The 21,306-nt window shown below is 45.1% G+C and overlaps 1 long non-coding RNA gene across 1 annotated transcript in view; it reads right to left on the bottom strand.

Moving 5' to 3' along the window:
* LOC138853159 (uncharacterized) overlaps positions 1 to 21,306 on the bottom strand; it is a 269,050-nt gene that overhangs the window by 105,846 nt on the left and 141,898 nt on the right. Inside the window, exon 2 of the long non-coding RNA XR_011392370.1 lies at positions 9,881 to 11,502. This is a non-coding gene — a long non-coding RNA (uncharacterized lncRNA). The remainder of the gene's footprint in view (positions 1 to 9,880; positions 11,503 to 21,306) is intronic.

Here is a 21,306-nt window from a genome sequence, read left to right as displayed (position 1 = left end):
CTACCTTCTTGGTTAGTATAAATTTAATTCATTAAACCCATGTGGGTCATTCAGCACAAGCGTGGTGATGGAGGCTTGAGCCTCCGTCTGCTGAGTGCCAGACAGACGTGCTTTCTATTTGTACTCACCGTAGCCCAGTGGTGAGAGTCGCACCTCGCATCTCTGGCCCAGGACTGAAAAGGATTCTTGGTTACTAAATCGGCAAAGTTGCACCTACACAGGCCAAGAACAGTCCCAACTTTCATAGTAACATATGCGAGCGGTAAAGATTTGATGCCGATCGGACGAGGCATTCTCTACCTATTGAATGTAAATCAACATCCATTTTTATTTTATTTAATAAAACTAAATGGGACTCCCACAACACAATAACAATGATTGTCTTTTACCAGCAAAACATCATGGACCTAAACGTCTGAAGCCGACCAGAAGAACCATTCAACAGTACGTCATAGAAACTAACTCTTGCAAGTATTTAACTATGCTGGAAAATTCTCAAATTTGTACCAACATAACCTAAACTTTATAGGGTATCATCTTTCCTAGAAGATACATCAGCCAGTAACGAGTCAAGTCGTTCAGAGTAAGCACACTCGAGAGTCTTCTCAAACATCACAAATCGTCACCTACACACTCCATTAACGTAGATAAATGGATCAGGGAACCGACAAGATGATAAATTAGACACATGTACAACACTTGGGTATCTTTATTGTGGAAACGTTTCCCCACACAATAGCTTCATCAGTCTAGTACAAAGAAGAATGATGAAGATCAGAGGGAGTGTGCAGTAATCAGTCCCTCAGGCTGGAGCCGATGTGATCAGTTCATCAGTTTTGATAAGATTGATGTACCTATGGACCTGTGTGTGTGTGTGTGTGTGTGTACGCACCTAGTTGTATTCACCTAGTTGAGGTTGCAGGGGTCTAGTCCAAGCTCCTGGCCCCGCCTCTTCACTGGTCGCTACTAGGTCACTCTCCCTGAACCGTGAGATTTCTCATACCTCTGCTTAAAGCTATGTATCGATCCTGCCTCCACTAAATCGCTTCCCAAACTATTCCACTTCCTGACTACTCTGTGGCTGAAGAAATACTTCCTAACATCCCTGTGATTCATCTGTGTCTTCAACTTCCAACTGTGTCCCCTTGTTGCTGTGTCCCATCTCTGGAACATCCTGTCTTTGTCCACCTTGTCAATTCCTCTCAGTATTTTGTATGTCGTTATCATGTCCCCCCTATCTCTCCTGTCCTCCAGTGTCGTCAGGTTGATTTCCCTTAACCTCTCCTCGTAGGACATACCTCTTAGCTCTGGGACTAGTCTTGTTGCAAACCTTTGCACTTTCTCTAGTTTCTTTACGTGCTTGGCTAGGTGTGGGTTCCAAACTGGTGCCGCATACTCCAATATGGGCCTAACGTACACGGTGTACAGGGTCCTGAACGATTCCTTATTAAGATGTCGGAATGCTGTTCTGAGGTTTGCTAGGCGCCCATATGCTGCAGCAGTTATTTGGTTGATGTGCGCTTCAGGAGATGTGCCTGGTGTTATACTCACCCCAAGATCTTTTTTCTTCAGTGAGGTTTGTAGTCTCTGGCTCCCTAGACTGTACTCCGTCTGCAGTCTTCTTTGCCCTTCCCCAATCTTCATGACTTTGCACTTGGTGGGGTTGAACTCCAGGAGCCAATTGCTGGACCAGGTCTGCAGCCTGTCCAGATCCCTTTGTAGTTCTGCCTGGTCTTCGATCGAATGAATTCTTCTCATCAACTTCACGTCATCTGCAAACAGGGACACTCCGGAGTCAATTCCTTCCGTCATGTCATTCACAAATACCAGAAACAGCATTGGTCCTAGGACTGACCCCTGTGGGACCCCGCTGGTCACAGGTGCCCACTCTGACACCTCGCCACGTACCATGACTCGCTGCTGTCTTCCTGACAAGTATTCCCTGATCCATTGTAGTGCCTTCCCTGTTATCCCTGCTTGGTCCTCCAGTTTTTGCACTAATCTCTTGTGTGGAACTGTGTCAAACGCCTTCTTGCAGTCCAAGAAAATGCAATCCACCCACCCCTCTCTCTCTTGTCTTACTGCTGTCACCATGTCATAAAACTCCAGTAGGTTTGTGACACAGGATTTCCCGTCCCTGAAACCATGTTGGCTGCTGTTGATGAGATCATTCCTTTCTAGGTGTTCCACCACTCTTCTCCTGATAACCTTCTCCATGACTTTGCATACTATACATGTCAGTGACACTGGTCTGTAGTTTAGTGCTTCATGTCTGTCTCCTTTTTTAAAGATTGGGACTACATTTGCTGTCTTCCATGCCTCAGGCAATCTCCCTGTTTCGATAGATGTATTGAATATTGTTGTTAGGGGTACACATAGCACCTCTGCTCCCTCTCTCAGGACCCATGGAGAGATGTTATCTGGCCCCATTGCCTTTGAGGTATCTAGCTCACTCAGAAGCCTCTTCACTTCTTCCTCGGTTGTGTGTACTGTGTCCAGCACTTGGTGGTGTAACCCATTTCTCCGTCTTTCTGGAGCCCCTTCTGTCTCCTCTGTGAACATTTCTTTGAATCTCTTGTTGAGTTCCTCACATACTTCACGGTCATTTCTTGTTGTCTCTCCTCCTTCCTTCCTTAGCCTGATTACCTGATCCTTGACTGTTGTTTTCCTCCTGATGTGGCTGTATAACAGCTTCGGATCAGATTTGGCTTTCGCTGCTATGTCGTTTTCATATTGTCGCTGGGCCTCCCTTCTTATCTGTGCATATTCATTTCTGGTTCTACGACTGCTCTCCTTATTCTCCTGGGTCCTTTGCCTTCTATATTTCTTCCATTCTTTAGCACACTTGGTTTTTGCCTCCCTGCACCTTTGGGTGAACCATGGGTTCATCCTGGCTTTTTCATTATTCCTGTTACCCTTGGGTACAAAACCTCTTGTCAGCCTCCTTGCACATGGGTGTTACATATTCCATCATCTCATTAACTGGCTTCCCTGCCAGTTCTCTGTCCCACTGAACCCCGTTCAGGAAGTTCCTCATTCCCGTGTAGTCCCCTTTCTTGCAGTTTGGCTTCATTTGCCCTGGTCTTTCTGCTTCCCCCTCCACTTGTAGCTCTACTGTGTATTTGAAGCTTAAAACCACATGATCGCTAGCCCCAAGGGGCCTTTCGTATGTGATGTCCTCAATATCTGCACTACTCAAGGTGAATACTAGGTCCAGTCTTGCCGGTTCATCCTCTCCTATCTCTCTTGTAGTGTCCCTTACATGTTGGTACATGAAGTTTTCCAGTGCCACCTCCATCATCTTAGCCCTCCATGTATCTTGGCCCCCATGTGGCTCCAAGTTCTCCCACTCGATTTCCTTGTGGTTAAAGTCACTCATGATCAGGAGCTTTGCCCTACATGCATGAGCTCTTCTGGCCACTGCAGCCAGTGTGTCAACCATCGCTCTATTGCTCTCATCATACTCTTGCCTTGGCCTCCTGCTGTTCTGTGGTGGGTTATACATCACTGCAATTACCACTTTGGGACCTCCAGAGTGAAGCGTTCCTGCTATGTAATTGCTTGCTTCTCTGCTGCCTCTTCTCTCCAGCTCATCAAAATTCCATCGGTTTTTGATCAGCAGTGCCACTCCTCCATCCCCCCTGTTCCCTCTGTCTTTCCTCAGGCTTTGGTATCCAGTTGGAAAGATGGCATCTGTTATCATACCTGTAAGCTTGGTTTCTGTGAGAGCTATGATGTCTGGTGATGTCTCTTTGACTCTTTCGTGCCACTCCTCCCACTTATTTGTTATTTCATCAGCGTTTGTGTACCATACCTTCAGTTTCCTCTCCAACACTGTGGTTTGGGGGGCTTGTGAGGGTGGGAGACCTGGTAGCATACTGTGGGATTCTATAGCTGGGTGTTGGGTGGAAGCTGTGAGTATGGATTGTAGTGTTGGGATGGTGTGATATGTTGTGGCGTTCTGAGGATGGTTCTGTGTGTGCTTGCCCTTGCTGCTCTGTCCTGCTCTGCTCTGTCCTGCTCAGCTTGATCGGTCGTTTTCTCCCCTTCAAGTATCCCCCTATTCTCTGAAAATTTACAATCTCGTCCATGTCTTCTTCACGTATTTCTGTGATGATGCTCTCAATCTCCTTTCTTTCTGCCTGCCATCTTTCAGTGGGTCCTTTCCTCTCTCTCTCTCCTGAAGCCCATGGATAAACACTGATTTTGCCCTTTCCTTCTCCCATTGCCTCCCCCTCTGTGACTCTGTGTGTGTGTGTGTGTTTGTGTGTGTGTGTGTGTGTGTGTGTGTGTGTGTGTGTGTGTGTGTGTGTGTGTGTGTGTGTGTGTGTGTGTGTGTGTGTGTGTGTGTGTGTGTGTGTGTGTGTGTGTGTGTGTGTACTCACCTAGTTGAGGTTGCGGGAGTCGAGTCCGAGTTCCTGGCCCCGCCTCTTCACTGATCGCTACTAGGTCACTCTCCCTGAGCCGTGAGCTTTATCATACCTCTGCTTAAAGCTATGTATGGATCCTGCCTCCGCTACATCGCTTCCCAAACTATTTCACTTACTGACTACTCTGTGGCTGAAGAAATACTTCCTAACATCCCTGTGATTCATCTGTGTCTTCAACTTCCAACTGTGTCCCCTTGTTACTGTGTCCCATCTCTGGAACATCCTGTCTTTGTCCACCTTGTCAATTCCTCTCTGTATTTTGTATGTCGTTATCATATCCCCCCTATCTCTCCTGTCCTCCAGTGTCGACAGGTTGATTTCCCTTAACCTCTCCTCGTAGGACATACCTCTTAGCTCTGGGACTAGTCTTGTTGCAAACCTTTGCATTTTCTCTAGTTTCTTTACGTGCTTGACTAGGTGTGGGTTCCAAATTGGTGCCGCTTACTCCAATATGGGCCTAACGTACACGGTGTACAGGGTCCTGAACGATTCCTTATTAAGATGTCGGAATGCTGTTTTGAGGTTTGCTAGGCGCCCATATGCTGCAGCAGTTATTTGGTTGATGTGCGCTTCAGGAGATGTGCCTGGTGTTATACTCACCCCAAGATCTTTTTCCTTGAGTGAGGTTTGTAGTCTCTGCCCCCCTAGACTGTACTCCGTCTGCGGTCTTCTTTGCCCTTCCCCAATCTTCATGACTTTGCACTTGGTGGGATTGAACTCCAGGAGCCAATTGCTGGACCAGGTCTGCAGCCTGTCCAGATCCATTTGTAGTTCTGCCTGGTCTTCGATCGAGTGAATTCTTCTCATCAACTTCACGTCATCTGCAAACAGGGACACCACAGAGTCTATTCCTTCCGTCATGTCGTTCACAAATACCAGAAACAGCACTGGTCCTAGGACTGACCCCTGTGGGACCCCGCTGGTCACAGGTGCCCACTCTGACACCTCGCCACGTACCATGACTCGCTGCTGTCTTCCTGACAAGTATTCCCTGATCCATTGTAGTGCCTTCCCTGTTATCCCTGCTTGGTCCTCCAGTTTTTGCACTAATCTCTTGTGTGGAACTGTGTCAAACGCCTTCTTGCAGTCCAAGAATATGCAATCCACCCACCCCTCTCTCTCTTGTCTTACTGCTGTCACCATGTCATAGAACTCCAGTAGGTTTGTGACACAAGATTTCCCGTCCCTGAAACCATGTTGGCTGCTGTTGATGAGATCATTCCTTTCTAGGTGTTCCACCACTCTTCTCCTGATAATCTTCTCCATGATTTTGCATACTATACATGTCAGTGACACTGGTCTGTAGTTTAATGCTTCATGTCTGTCTCCTTTTTTAAAGATTGGGACTACATTTGCTGTCTTCCATGCCTCAGGCAATCTCCCTGTTTCGATAGATGTATTGAATATTGTTGTTAGGGGTACACATAGCGCCTCTGCCCTCTCTTTCAATACCCATGGGGAGATGTTATCTGGCCCCATTGCCTTTGAGGTATCTAGCTCACTCAGAAGCCTCTTCACTTCTTCCTCGGTTGTGTGCACTGTGTCCAGCACATGGTGGTGTGTCCCACCTCTCCGTCTTTCTGGAGCCCCTTCTGTCTCCTCTGTGAACACTTCTTTGAATCTCTTGTTGAGTTCCTCAGATACTTCACGGTCATTTCTTGTTGTCTCTCCTCCTTCCTTCCTTCCTTCCTTAGCCTGATTACCTGGTCCTTGACTGTTGTTTTCTTCCTGATGTGGCTGTACAACAGTTTCGGGTCAGATTTGGCTTTCGCTGATATGTCATTTTCATATTATCTTTGAGCCTCCCTTCTTATCTGTGCATATTCGTTTCTGGCTCTACGACTGCTCTCCTTATTCTCCTGGGTCCTTTGCCTTCTATATTTCTTCCATTCCCTAGCACACTTGGTTTTTGCCTCCCTGCACCTTTGGGTAAACCATGGGCTCATCCTGGCTTTTTCATTATTTCTGTTACTCTTGGGTACAAACCTCTCCTCAGCCTCCATGCATTTTGTTGCTACATATTCCATCATCTCATTAACTGGCTTCCCTGCCAGTCCCCTGTGTAGTCCCCTTTCTTGTAGTTTGGCTTCATTCGTCCTGGCCTTCCTGCTTCTCCCTCCACTTGTAGCTCTACTGTGTATTCGAAGCTTAAAACCACATGGTCACTGACCCCAAGGGGTCTTTCATATGTGATGTCCTCGATATCTGCACTACTCAAGGTGAATACTAAGTCCAGCCTTGCTGGTTCATCCTCTCCTCTCTCTCTTGTAGTGTCCCTTACGTGTTGGTACATGAAGTTTTCCAGTACCACCTCCATCATCTTAGCCCTCCATGTATCTTGGCCCCCATGCGGGTCCAAGTTCTCCCAATCGATCTCCTTGTGGTTAAAGTCACCCATGATCAGGAGCTTTGCCCTGCATGCATGAGCTCTTCTGGCCACTGTAGCCAGTGTGTCAACCATCGCTCTATTGCTCTCGTCGTACTCTTGCCCTGGCCTCCTGCTGTTCTGTGGTGGGTTATACATCACTGCTATTACCACCTTGGGACCTCCAGAGTGAAGCGTTCCCGCTATGTGATCATTTTCTTCTCCGCTGTCTCCTCTCTCCAGCTCATCAAAACTCCAGCGATTTTTGATCAGCAGTGCCACTCCTCCATCCCCCCTGTTCCCTCTGTCTTTCCTCAGGATTTGGTATCCCGTTGGAAAGCTGGCATCTGTTATCATACCTGTAAGCTTGGTTTCTGTGAGAGCTATGATGTGTGTGTGTGTGTGTGTGTGTGTGTGTGTGTTTGTGTGTGTGTGTGTGTGTGTGTGTGTGTGACCTGAGTGCGCTACCACTCGAGCTACGAGACACAGTGTGGCTTGTAAATGGTCCAAATCGGATCGAAACGTCGTCATAAGCTTCTTTCTCCTAAGTGCGGATTATCTGTGAGTTTGGTGTTATAAGAGGGCTGTCTTGCCGTGAGTTCGAACCCTCCCTTCAGTGAGTAGCTTATAATAGTGTTATTACGACTTCGCGAGCCCGGAAACACTTTCATAAGTCATCACATGGAAACCAAAACAACTAATGGTGCACGGCCTTTATATTTCCTTTTTTTTTCATTTTACCAAGTGGTTGCAGACTTACGGGACACCCGGCATAAAAAATACCAGAAGCTTCCTGAATCTCTTCCCAGTTACTGAACACCAACACTGAAAAACAATTTGGTCGATTGTACGAGGCTTTATATACTAAATCATTGAAGGTAGTAAAGGATATTCTGTCAGACTTTTAAATTGCTCCTTCGGGAATGCGTACTGTTAATAATAATAATAATAATAAATAAAATAATAATAATAATAATAATAATAATAATAATAATAATAATATTATTATTATTATTATTATTATTATTATTATTATTATTATTATTATTATTATTATTATTATTATTGTTATTATTATTATGTCAGCATCACTTGTAAATTATTTAATAAAGAACATAGGATTTAACAGTGATTATAATGTACCAAGAAATCTGTATGAAATACGTGGCCTGGTGGCTAAAGCTCTCGCTTCACACAGCGAGGGTCTTCGTTCGATTCCCAGCGAGGGTAGAAACATTGAGCGTGTTTCTTTACACCGGTTGTCTATGTTCACCCATCAGTAAAATGGGTACCTGGGGGTTAATCGACTGGTGTGGGTCGCATCCTGGGACAAGGACCTAATTTGCCCGAGGTGCTCAGCATAACAAGCGGCTTTCTGTGTAGTAGTATGTATACCCAGTATGTATACTGTATACCTTGTACATGTACTTGTAGTAAATAAAATTATTATTATTATTATTATTATTATTATTATTATTATTATTATTATTATTATTATTATTATTATAAGAACATAAGAACATAAGTAAGAAGGAACACTGCGACAGGCCTACTGACCCATGCGGAGCAGGTCCATGTCACCCCCTCCCCCCGGATAAGCCCCATGACCCCCACCCCCGATTAGCCCAATGACCCACCTAGTCTGGTCACGGTGGAAACATAAACACATATGCAGTTTAATGTGATCCTTTACTGGCAACGTTTCGCCCACACAGTGGGCTTTTTCAAGTCACACACAGATCTACCTGGGGTGGAAGGTACGGGAGTATTTATAGTCAGTCTGGTCACCTCCACTCAAGGAAGGAGCACGGCACCAGACGTTATTATAATTATTATTAACGTTATTATTATTATTATTGGTATTATTATGATTTTACATGGTATTGTTGTTGTTGTAGTCCTGTTGTATTTGTTGTTGTAATTGTTTCTGTTGTAATTGTTGTTGTTGTTGCGGTTGTTGTAGGTGTATTGTTATACTTGTTGTTGTTATTAAGTATGTCAGAAGGTTCATCTGTCTGGCTCAGAGCATCACAAGACTCACGTTCTCCTTCAAGACATTTATTGCCAGAGTAAATTACCATGAGTGTCTGTGATGTCGCTCTCCAGGTACATTATTACCAGGGATATATCCTGATCTTCTCAGCTTTACTGACTTACCTTTGCATCATGATACTTACAGTTTTATTAAGTAATGCTATGTGTACTTGCTTCATTTAGTGGCTGGTTACTTTACTGGGTTTAAAGCATGTCGACTGCACGATGCTTATTATGGCTGCATGTCACCTGCACATCACTCAAGAATGCTTTAATATAAGGATTAAAGAAAACTAAGCGTATATACACGAGGATTTACACACCTATTAGTATGCATACCTCTGTGTACAACCTTGATTGGCAGTTTAGTTTACTAGATTTGAAGCCTATCGGCGAGACGAGGCTCATTATGGCTGCAAGTCACATGTACACACACCACCAGTGAAAGCTTCGTAATACACGTATTAAAGTAAGTTCCAAAATATATGCACAGCGAGATACACACTCTCTAAGTATATATACACAGCAGTTCGTTCCCAGTGCACACACATCAAAAGGGATATACTCGTCAAAACATATACTAAGTGTTCATCTCTTGTATTCGCGTTGGTAAAATTGGCCACTTTGATGGTAATTTTATGCTGTGCTTAAGAGATAAGGCGCTACATTGAGCGTCAGTGGTATTCAAACAGGTCTTCTCTCAAGTGTGTAACTTGACAACTTCCTACAATACGAAATTAATTCTCCTGAGAAAGATGGTCCCACCTTAACGCCTGTTGTTCTGTTCACCACAGATCACTGTGCAAGCTAACTCAGCTTATTTCAAAGCCCAGCCCTATCAGTGGTATACTAACACCCCTCCCACGATACCACTCACAACCAGGTAACTACTACTGGGTGAACGTGGGGAGAAGCAAGAGGTGAAGACTAGCCCATACATCTCAGCTCGCCCGAGATAAAGCCCTGCGCTTGAGTTCTGAGCCGAAGGTGTTCCAACTACGCTAGAAACTACACTTTTTAAACAAAAAAGAAACCCTCGGGTGATACTTACGTTCAGAGTCGTTCAGTCCTCCGTGGCTTTGCCCCATTTTGGTGAGTGGGTAAGTGTATGGAGCCTGGGGGTGTGTGTGAGGCAGCAGCTACACACTCCACAGTGTAAGAGGCCCGGGTGTGTATGTAGGCAGCAGATACACCCTTCACATACACCTGTGTTACACTTTAGCACGGCACCGCAACGTAGCAGTGTAAGACATAGTCATATTCACTTATAGCCATCATGTTGGTCGTTGTCCTTCGTGTGCCTTAGTGTTATCTCTGTTCTTGGACAATTTTTGCGCCACAGGAGCCGAGATTCGACCCCCGCAGCCACAAATACGTGAGTACAAGAGGTAGGCAGGCTACAGTGAGTCAGACACGCCAGTCCTGGGGCTAACGAGGCCCGTGACGGGGATTAATTGGCTGAGACATGTCTGGAAGTGGTGAAGGTGGATGTTACCCCAGCCAGTGTCTTGAAAAACGTAGCCAAGTTGTCCCTCAGCCAGTGTCTTGGAGTAAGTGGTGAAGGTGAGTGTCCCTCAGCCAGTGTCTTGGAGTAAGTGGTGAAGATGGGTGTCCCTCAGCCAGTGTCTTGGAAGGAGCAACCACGGTTCTTATGACTCAACACGCGCTGATACAACTGCATAATTTTATTCGTCTTTATAAAAGTCCTAACACTCAAAACAATCATTTGTTGCCATCACTGTTATGGTTATCGCAGCTTCAACACGCTATTTGCAACCTTCTCTTTAACTACAACGCAAATCTAATGTCTCGTTTATTTCACAATACCCGCACGGAACTTCACTGAAATACAATTAAAATACAATACTGAACAAATCATAAGCTTCTTTCCAGTAGGTTGCAGCACTAGCTTCAGAAACCCGGCAGTACGCTAACCCACACACACATACACACACATACTATTGATTCGCTATTGACTTACTATTCTCTAGTTACTCTACGAAAAATTTGGCACTGTGTTGATTCTCTCTCGTGGCACGAAATGAATTTCCTTCTTTACCTTGATGTAAAACTGATTTATCTGTGGAGTAAAATGTTTGAATATGAGAGGCTGGTGGGAATATTGCCCTGTCTGTAGCCGGGGAAAATTATCATTTTCTCATCTCCAGCTCAACTTTCTTGTTAGCTAACAATTTTTTTTCTTCTTCTTCTTTCAGCTTATCTCGTCTTATTAAGAGAGAAAACTTCTTTCTTCTGGCATTAATGGAACTAACTTATCCTGGCACAATAAGACGCTCCTCTTCTTGGCACTAAAATGATTAAAATGTTCCTGGCACTTGAAAGCACTTTCCAGCACGGCATTACGTCATGCAGGAATCGAACTGCTGGTATTCCTCACCTGTGTATCACCATGTTACCTCAACCTGGGCGACAGTGAACCTGGAGACACAGGTGCAGCACACACACACAAAGACGATGTTTATAACCCGTGCACCTAAGTGTCTCATGTATATCCCTCGAGCATCAACTCGGTGTTTCAGCCTGAACGATGGTATGCTGGAAGACACAGGTGCAGCACACAGCATGGAGTGTGTCAGACGAGAAGTTAAGCCAGATAGGTGAAAAAGAGTTCCTGGGAGCGTCAGTCGTACGTCTCCACACAAACACCATCATCTGTTGGAGGAAAAGGCGAGTACATTAGAGGAAATGCATTTACTTGTACGCCAGTCAACACAAGGTCTGCCAGAGGCTCGATCCTCCGTCTCAGAACTGTCAAGGACATTACAGAAGCAATACAATAGGCTCACTGATCAATATTACTCAAGTTCTTCTCACACTCAACTATTTCCAACCCAACATGTATGATCACAATAATACATAATACTATGTATCAGCAAATACAAAGATATCACCGCAACATTACTGTAACAGTACTTAAAACATTAACAAAAAATATTAATGAGAACAAAAAAAATATATATTTGCTGCCTAAATTAGGAAATCTTTCTCATAATTGACATGGATAGCAAGTTAACCCCACGCAAGAGGTATACAGTCACTAAAATCAGTTAGTGGTTTACTTAGTGATATTGTGGGTAAACAGTCCTCAGTGTTGATAAATCAAACACGTGCAATACACAGGTATTTTTACTGCAGCATCATATCGCCTGCGCAGTAGACTTCTGTCGAACACAGAGTCAACTTTCATGCTGGAGACTGTGAACGAAGTGGTTAGAGAGATCATTTTAAGGTGTTCAGTCCCTTAAACTTGATAGATATTCACTCCCTCATCCCTGATATAAGGTGCTCAGTCCCTTAAACTTGATAGATATTCACTCCCTCAGCCCTGATATAAGGTGTTCAGTCCCTTAAACTTGATAGATATTCACTCCCTCAGCCCTGATATAAGGTGTTCAGTCCCTTAAACTTGATAGATATTCACTCCCTCAGCCCTGATATAAGGTGTTCAGTCCCTTAAACTTGATAGATATTCACTCCCTCAGCCCTGATATAAGGTGTTCAGTCCCTTAAACTTGATAGATATTCACTCCCTCAGCCCTGATATAAGGTGCTCAGTCCCTTAAACTTGATAGATATTCACTCCCTCAGCCCTGATATAAGGTGTTCAGTCCCTTAAACTTGATAGATATTCACTCCATCAGCCCTGATATAAGGTGTTCAGTCCCTTAAACTTGATAGATATTCACTCCCTCAGCCCTGATATAAGGTGTTCAGTCCCTTAAACTTGATAGATATTCACTCCCTCAGCCCTGATATAAGGTGTTCAGTCCCTTAAACTTGATAGATATTCACTCCCTCAGCCCTGATATAAGGTGTTCAGTCCCTTAAACTTGATAGATATTCACTCCCTCAGCCCTGATATAAGGTGTTCAGTCCCTTAAACTTGATAGATATTCACTCCCTCAGCCCTGATATAAGGTGTTCAGTCCCTTAAACTTGATAGATATTCACTCCCTCAGCCCTGATATAAGGTGTTCAGTCCCTTAAACTTGATAGATATTCACTCCCTCAGCCCTGATATAAGGTGTTCAGTCCCTTAAACTTGATAGATATTCACTCCCTCAGCCCTGATATAAGGTGTTCAGTCCCTTAAACTTGATAGATATTCACTCCCTCAGCCCTGATATAAGGTGTTCAGTCCCTTAAACTTGATAGATATTCACTCCCTCAGCCCTGATATAAGGTGTTCAGTCCCTTAAACTTGATAGATATTCACTCCCTCAGCCCTGATATAAGGTGCTCAGTCCCTTAAACTTGATAGATATTCACTCCCTCAGCCCTGATATAAGGTGTTCAGTCCCTTAAACTTGATAGATATTCACTCCCTCAGCCCTGATATAAGGTGCTCAGTCCCTTAAACTTGATAGATATTCACTCCCTCAGCCCTGATATAAGGTGCTCAGTCCCTTAAACTTGATAGATATTCACTCCCTCAGCCCTGATATAAGGTGTTCAGTCCCTTAAACTTGATAGATATTCACTCCCTCAGCCCTGATATAAGGTGTTCAGTCCCTTAAACTTGATAGATATTCACTCCCTCAGCCCTGATATAAGGTGCTCAGTCCCTTAAACTTGATAGATATTCACTCCCTCAGCCCTGATATAAGGTGTTCAGTCCCTTAAACTTGATAGATATTCACTCCCTCAGCCCTGATATAAGGTGCTCAGTCCCTTAAACTTGATAGATATTCACTCCCTCAGCCCTGATATAAGGTGCTCAGTCCCTTAAACTTGATAGATATTCACTCCCTCAGCCCTGATATAAGGTGTTCAGTCCCTTAAACTTGATAGATATTCACTCCCTCAGCCCTGATATAAGGTGTTCAGTCCCTTAAACTTGATAGATATTCACTCCCTCAGCCCTGATATAAGGTGTTCAGTCCCTTAAACTTGATAGATATTCACTCCCTCAGCCCTGATATAAGGTGTTCAGTCCCTTAAACTTGATAGATATTCACTCCCTCAGCCCTGATATAAGGTGCTCAGTCCCTTAAACTTGATAGATATTCACTCCCTCAGCCCTGATATAAGGTGTTCAGTCCCTTAAACTTGGTAGATATTCACTCCCTCAGCCCTGATATAAGGTGTTCAGTCCCTTAAACTTGATAGATATTCACTCCCTCAGCCCTGATATAAGGTGCTCAGTCCCTTAGTCTTACAACTCCTTTACCACAGGACCGCCGTACCACCCAGTGTACCACCCAGTGTACCATCCAGTGTACCATCCAGTGTACCACCCAGTGTACCATCCAGTGTACCACCCAGTGTACCATCCAGTGTACCACCCAGTGTACCACCCAGTGACCCACCCAGTGTATTCCCAGTGTACCATCTAGTGTACCATCCAGTGTACCACCCAGTGTGCCATCCAGTGTACCACCCAGTGTAAAATGGTGTACCATCCAGTGTACCACCCAGTGTACCATCAAGTGCACCGCCCAGTGTACGACCCAGTGTACCATCCAGTGCACCATCCAGTGTACCACCCAGCGTACCACCCAGTGTGTCACATAGTGCATCACACAGTGCACTATCCAATGTACCACCCAGTGAACCATCCATTGTACCCCTAGTGTACCATCCAGTGTACCACCCAGTGTACCACACAGTGCATCACACAGTGTACCACCCAGTGCACCATTCAGTGTACCACCCAGTGTACCACCCAGTGCATCACACAGTGCATCAACCAGTATGCCACCCAGTGTACCACCCAGTGACCCACCCAGTGTATCCCCAGTGTACCATCTAGTGTACCATCCAGTGTACCACCCAGTGTGCCATCCAGTGTACCACCCAGTGTAAAATGGTGTACCATCCAGTGTACCACTCAGTGTACCATCAAGTGCACCGCCCAGTGTACGACCCAGTGTACCATCCAGTGCACCATCCAATGTACCACCCAGCGTACCACCCAGTGTGTCACATAGTGCATCACACAGTGCACTATCCAATGTACCACCCAGTGAACCATCCATTGTACCCCTAGTGTACCATCCAGTGTACCACCCAGTGTACCACACAGTGCATCACACAGTGTACCACCCAGTGCACCATTCAGTGTACCACCCAGTGTACCACCCATTGCATCACACAGTGCATCAACCAGTGTACCACCCAGTGCATCACACAGTGTACCACACAGCGCATCACACAGTACAATTCCAGTGTACCACCCAGTGTACCACCCAGTGCATCACAGTGTACCACACAGCGCATCACACAGTGCATTACACAGTGTACCATTAAGTGTACCACCCAGTGCACAATCCAGTATACCACTTCAGTGTGCAACCCAGTGCATCACACAGTGCATCACACAGTGCATCACACAGTGCATCACAACATGCATCACACAGTGCATCAAACAGTGCATCACAACATGCATCACACAGTGCATCACACAGTGCATCACACAGTGCATCACACAGTGCATCACATAAAGTGGACCACAGTGTACCAACATTTAAACACAGGGGCCCAAATAGGGGACCAACAGGGACCAAAATTTACCAAAAGTGAACACAGTGTACATTCCAGGGGGACCACAAAAAACCACATTTCCCAAAAGTAGACACAATGTACCACAATTTCCCAAAAGGGATCACAGTGTACCAACATTTATCACAAGAAACAGGTACCAAGTGGAAAACATTTAACACACTGTACCCCAGGGGGCCACAAGTGTATCAGGCCCAACAGTGTATCACACACTGACCACACAGTGTACCACAAGTGTACCAACAGGTAAACATTTAACAAGTGTAAACAGGTATCACACAGTGTACCAAAAAAAGTCCCACAGTGAAACAAACAGGCCCAAAGAAAACGGGAAACCACACTGTAACACATTTAAAACAGTTACACAGTGTACACAGTGTTCACCCCTGAAACAGAAAAACACAGAGGATCAAAACAAAACACAGGTACCAACAGTGTATCACATTTCCCACAAGCCCCACAATGTACCAAAAAGGGACCACAATTACCAATGTACCACACTGTCCCAAAAGTGTATCACACACTGCCCCAAATGTAAAACAGTGTACCAAAAGTGTATCAACGTAAACAGGTAAAACAGTTTACATATGTCCCACACAGGGGGGCCACCACTGTACCAACACTGTCCCAACATGTACACACACTGTACCAAGTGTACCACAAGTTAAATATGTACCCCGGAGTGTCCCAAAACCCAAAGAGAAACACACAGTGTATCACCCCTGTACCACACAGTGAACACACTGTACCAACAGTTCCCCTAAAATAGTGTACCACATGAAATTTTAAAGTGTACTCATAAGGGGCCACATTATAAAAGTGTCCCAACATTTAAACAATGTACCAGTGTAACATTGAAACACAGTGTCCCAAAACCGTATCACAAAAACAGTAAACAGTTACACAAAATTTACCAACAGACTTACAGTGTGCCAAAAGTGTACCACAAGGGGTTCCAAAGTGTACCACAGTACACACACTCACACATGTAACAGGACCACATTGTGCCACACTGTACCAAAGTTACAACGGGACCAAAGTGTACCAACAGTGTACCACACAGTGATCACAGTGTCCCACACACTGTACCAACAGTGAAAATTACAGGGGGCCCCCAACAGTGTAACACACTGAACACAAGTGCCAAAAGTACCCAGTGTATCACAAGAAAAAATTAATCACACATTCCCACAGTGTATCAAAATTTAAAACCATTATTTCGGGACTAAAAGTGTACCACATTTATCACACACTGTACCAAATGTACTAACAGTGTCCCAAAAGTACCACAAGTGTATACAATGTCCCAAAAAGGTAACACAGGGGATCAAATTAAATTAAAAAGGGAAATAAAAGTTACCATTAAAGGGCAAATACACAGTGTACCACAATTTACCACACATTTACCACAAGTGTACCACAACTGTCCCACACAGTGTATCAAACTGTACCAACAGTGTACTACACATTTACCAACAGTATCACACTGTACCACAAGTGTACACATTTCCCAATATGTACACACAGTCCACTATTAAACACTGTACCAACAGTGTATCACCCCTGTCCCACACAGGTACTACACAGTGTACCACATAGGTCCCAAGAGTGTACCACACAGTGTAAAATAATCCAAAAAGTGTATCACACACTGTCCCACACAGTGTATCAAATTGTCCCAAAAATTACAAAAGAAACTTAAGTGTCCCACAAGTTCCCAACAGTGTGCCACACAGTGTCCCACACATTTTAACACATGTGCCACAGTGTACCACAGTGTAAAAAAAGTGTGCCAAAGTGTCCCACACAGTTCCAAAATGTACCAATACAGTGTCCCAAAAGTACACAGGTAAAATATAAAAGAAAACATGTAACAAAGTCCCACACATGTACAAAAAAAAAGTGTAACCAAAAGTGTCCCAACAGGTAAAAAAGTGATCACACATGTAAAACAGAAAACACAGTGTATCACACTTTGGGCCAACACTGTCCCAAAAGTGTACACAAGTGTACCACAGTGTACCAAAGAAATAACAGAAATACGGGTAAAAATTCCACACAGTGCCAAAACCCAGTTACTTCATTAATAAAAACCCATTAAAGAGAACAAAATTTTATCTTAATGGACGTTCTTGTTACTTCACCATGAAAACGTCTCGTTACCTTGGTAACGAGTAATGACACTGGCGACACTGTTTAAATCGTTACCTTGGTAACGAGTGATGAACTGGTAACATCGTTTCACTCGTTACCTTGGAACGAGTGTTTGACCATCAACACTTTTCACTCGTTACCTTGGTAACGAGTGATGACCACTGGCAACACTGTTTCACTCGCCTTGGTAACGAGTGATGACCACTGGCAAAAACTGTTTCACTCGTTACCTTGGTAAAGTATAGACCACTGGCAACACTGTTCCATCTACCTTGTAACGAGTGATGACCACTGGCAACATTGTTCCATTTGTTACCTTGGTAACGATTTGACGACCACTGGCAACACTGTTTCCCCTGTTCCCTTTTGGTAACCAGTGATGACCACTGGCAACACTGTTCCCCCCGTTACCTTGGAACGAGTGATGACCACCAACACTGTTTCACTCGTTACCTTGGAACGAGTGATGACCACTGGCAACACTGTTTCACTCGTTACCTTGGTAACGAGTGAGACCACTGGCAACACTGTTCCATCGCTACCTGGTAACGAGTGATGACCACTGGCAACACTGTTCCACTCGTTACCTTGGTAACGAGTGACGACACTGGCAACACTGTTTCACCTGTTACCTTGGAAACCCAAGTGATGACCACTGCAACATTTCACTCGTTCCCTTTGGGTAAGAAGGATGACCACTCAACACTGTTCCACTCGTTACCTTGTAAGAGTGATGACCACTGCAACACTGTTCCACTCTTTACTTGGTAACGAGTGATGAACACTGGTAACACTTTTCCCACTCGTTCCCTTTGGGAACGAGTGACGACCACTGGCAACACTGTTTCACTCGTTCCCTTTGGGTAACGAGTGATGACCATTGGCAACACTGTTCCACCGTTACCTTGGTAACGAGGATGACCACTGCCAACTGTTCCACGTTACCTTGGTAAGGGAGTGAACTATTGGAACATTGTTCCACTCGTTACCTTGGTAACGAGTGATGACCACTGCCAAACTGTTCCACTTCGTTACCTTGGTAACGAGTGATGACCACTGCAACACTGTTTCCCCTGTTACCTTGGTAACGAGTGATGACCATTGAACACTGTTCCACTCGTTACCTTGGTAACGAGGATGACCACGCCAACACTGTTCCACTCGTTCCCTTTTGGAACGAGGATGACCATTGGCACACTGTTCCACCCCGTTACCTTGGTAACGAGTGATGACCACTCCCAAACACTGTTCCACTCGTTCCCTTTGGTAACGAGTGATGACCACTGGCAACACTGTTCATTTCGTTACCTTGGAACGAGTGATGACCATTGCAATGTTCCATCCGTTACCTTGGTAACGAGTGATGACCACTGCCAACACTGTTCCACTCGCTACCTTGGTAACGAGTGATGACCACGGCAACACTGTTTCACCCCCGATATGAACCAGTGATGACCACTGGCAACACTGTTTCACTCTACCGGTAACGAGAAGACCACTGGCAACACTGTTCAATTCGTTCCCTTTGGTAACGAGTAATGACCACTGGAACACTGTTCCACTCGTTACCTTGGTAACGAGTGATGACCATTTGCAACACTTTTTCAATTCGTTACCTTGGTAACGAGTAATGACCACTGGCAACACTGTTTCACTCGTTACCTTGGTAACCAGTGATGACCACTTGCAACACTGTTTCACTCGTTACCTTGGTAACCAGTGATGACCACTTGCAACACTGTTTCACTCGTTACCTTGGTAACCAGTGATGACCACTTGCAACACTGTTTCACTCGTTACCTTGGTAACCAGTGATGACCACTTGCAACACTGTTTCACTCGTTACCTTGGTAACCAGTGATGACCACTGGCAACACTGTTTCACTCGTTACCTTGGTAACGAGTGATGACCACTGGCAACACTGTTTCACTCGTTACCTTGGTAACCAGTGATGACCACTGGCAACACTGTTTCACTCGTCACCTTGGTAACGAGTGATGACCACTGGCAACACTGTTTCACTCGTTACCTTGGTAACGAGTGATGAACACTGGCAACACTGTTTCACTCGTTACCTTGGTAACGAGTGATGAACACTGGCAACACTGTTTCACTCGTTACCTTGGTAACCAGTGATGACCACTGGCAACACTGTTTCACTCGTTACCTTGGTAACCAGTGATGACCACTGGCAACACTGTTTCTCTCGTTACCTTGGTAACGAGTGATGAGCACTGGCAACACTGTTTCACTCGTTACCTTGGTAACGAGTGATGAACACTGGCAACACTGCCTCACCGTTACCTTGGAACGAGTGATGAACACTGGCGACACTGTTCACTCGTTACCTTGGTAACGAGTGATGACCACTGGCAACACTGTTTCACTTTGCCCTTGGTAACCAGTGATGACAACTGGCAACACTGTTTCATTACTCTCGTTACCTGGTAACGAGTGATGACCACTGGCGACACTGTTTCACCCGTTCCCTTTGGGGTAACGAGTGATGACCCCCGGCGACACTTGTTTCGCCATTACCTTGGTAACCAGTGATGACACTGGCGACACTGTTTTACTCGTTACCTTGGTAACCAGGGATGACCACTGGCGACACTGTTTCACTCGTTACCTTGGTAACGAGGGATGACCACTGGCGACACTGTTTCGCTCATTACCTTGGTAACCAGTGATGACCACTGGCGACACTGTTTTACTCGTTACCTTGGTAACCAGGGATGACCACTGGACATGTTTCACTTGTTACCTGGTAACGAGGATGACCACTGGCGACACTGTTTCGCTCATTACCTTTGGAACCAGTGTTTTGACCACTGGCGACACTGTTTTACTCGTTACCTTGGTAACCGGGGATGACCACTGGCGCAGGGTTTCACTCGTTACCTTGGAACGAGGGATGACCACTGGCGACACTGTTCGCCATTCCTTGGTAACCAGTGATGACCACTGGCGACACTGTTTTACTCGTTACCTTGGTAACCAGGGATGACCACTGGCGACACTGTTTCACTCGTTACCTTGGTAACGAGTGATGACCACTGGCGACACTGTTTCGCTCATTACCTTGGTAACCAGTGATGACCACTGGCGACACTGTTTTACTCGTTACCTTGGTAACCAGGGATGACCACTGGCGACACTGTTTCACTCGTTACCTTGGTAACGAGGGATGACCACTGGCGACACTGTTTCACCGTTCCCTTTGGTAACGAGGATGACCACTGGCGAAAATTGTTTCGCTCATTACCTGGAAACCCAAAGTGATGACCACTGGCGACACTGTTTTACTCGTTACCTTGGTAACCGGGGATGACCACTGGCGACCTGTTTCACCGTTACCTTGGTAACGAGGATGACCACTGGCGACACTGTTTACCTGTACCTTGGAACCGGGGATGACCACCGGCGACACTGTCACCTCGTTACCTTGGTAACCAGGGATGACCACTGGGCCCCTGTTTCATCGTTACCGGTAACTGTAAACCCTCCATGTTTCGCGTTGCCGGGTGGACCACGGGAACACTGATTTTTGGTAACCAGGGATGACCATGGGCACTTTTCCTCTTTCCCCTTGGTAACAGGATGACCCCAACATGTTTCACTCTTATTGACGAAAAACCCGACACTTTTTCCTCGTTCCAGTACGTAAAAAATGGCAACATTTCCTCGTTACCTTGGAAACACTGATGGCTTTCAAAAGATTCTTAAAAAAAAATATGATGTTTTTATTAGAAAGTAAAATCTTGAAGAAATTTACCAACATAAATATAACAATAAAAAAT

This window comes from Cherax quadricarinatus, chromosome 24, assembly GCF_038502225.1.
Source record: "Cherax quadricarinatus isolate ZL_2023a chromosome 24, ASM3850222v1, whole genome shotgun sequence".
In the NCBI taxonomy this organism is placed as follows: Eukaryota; Metazoa; Arthropoda; class Malacostraca; order Decapoda; family Parastacidae; genus Cherax; species Cherax quadricarinatus.
The sequence above is the reverse complement of the archived record's forward strand: the minus strand, read 5'-3'. Positions and strand labels throughout refer to the sequence as shown.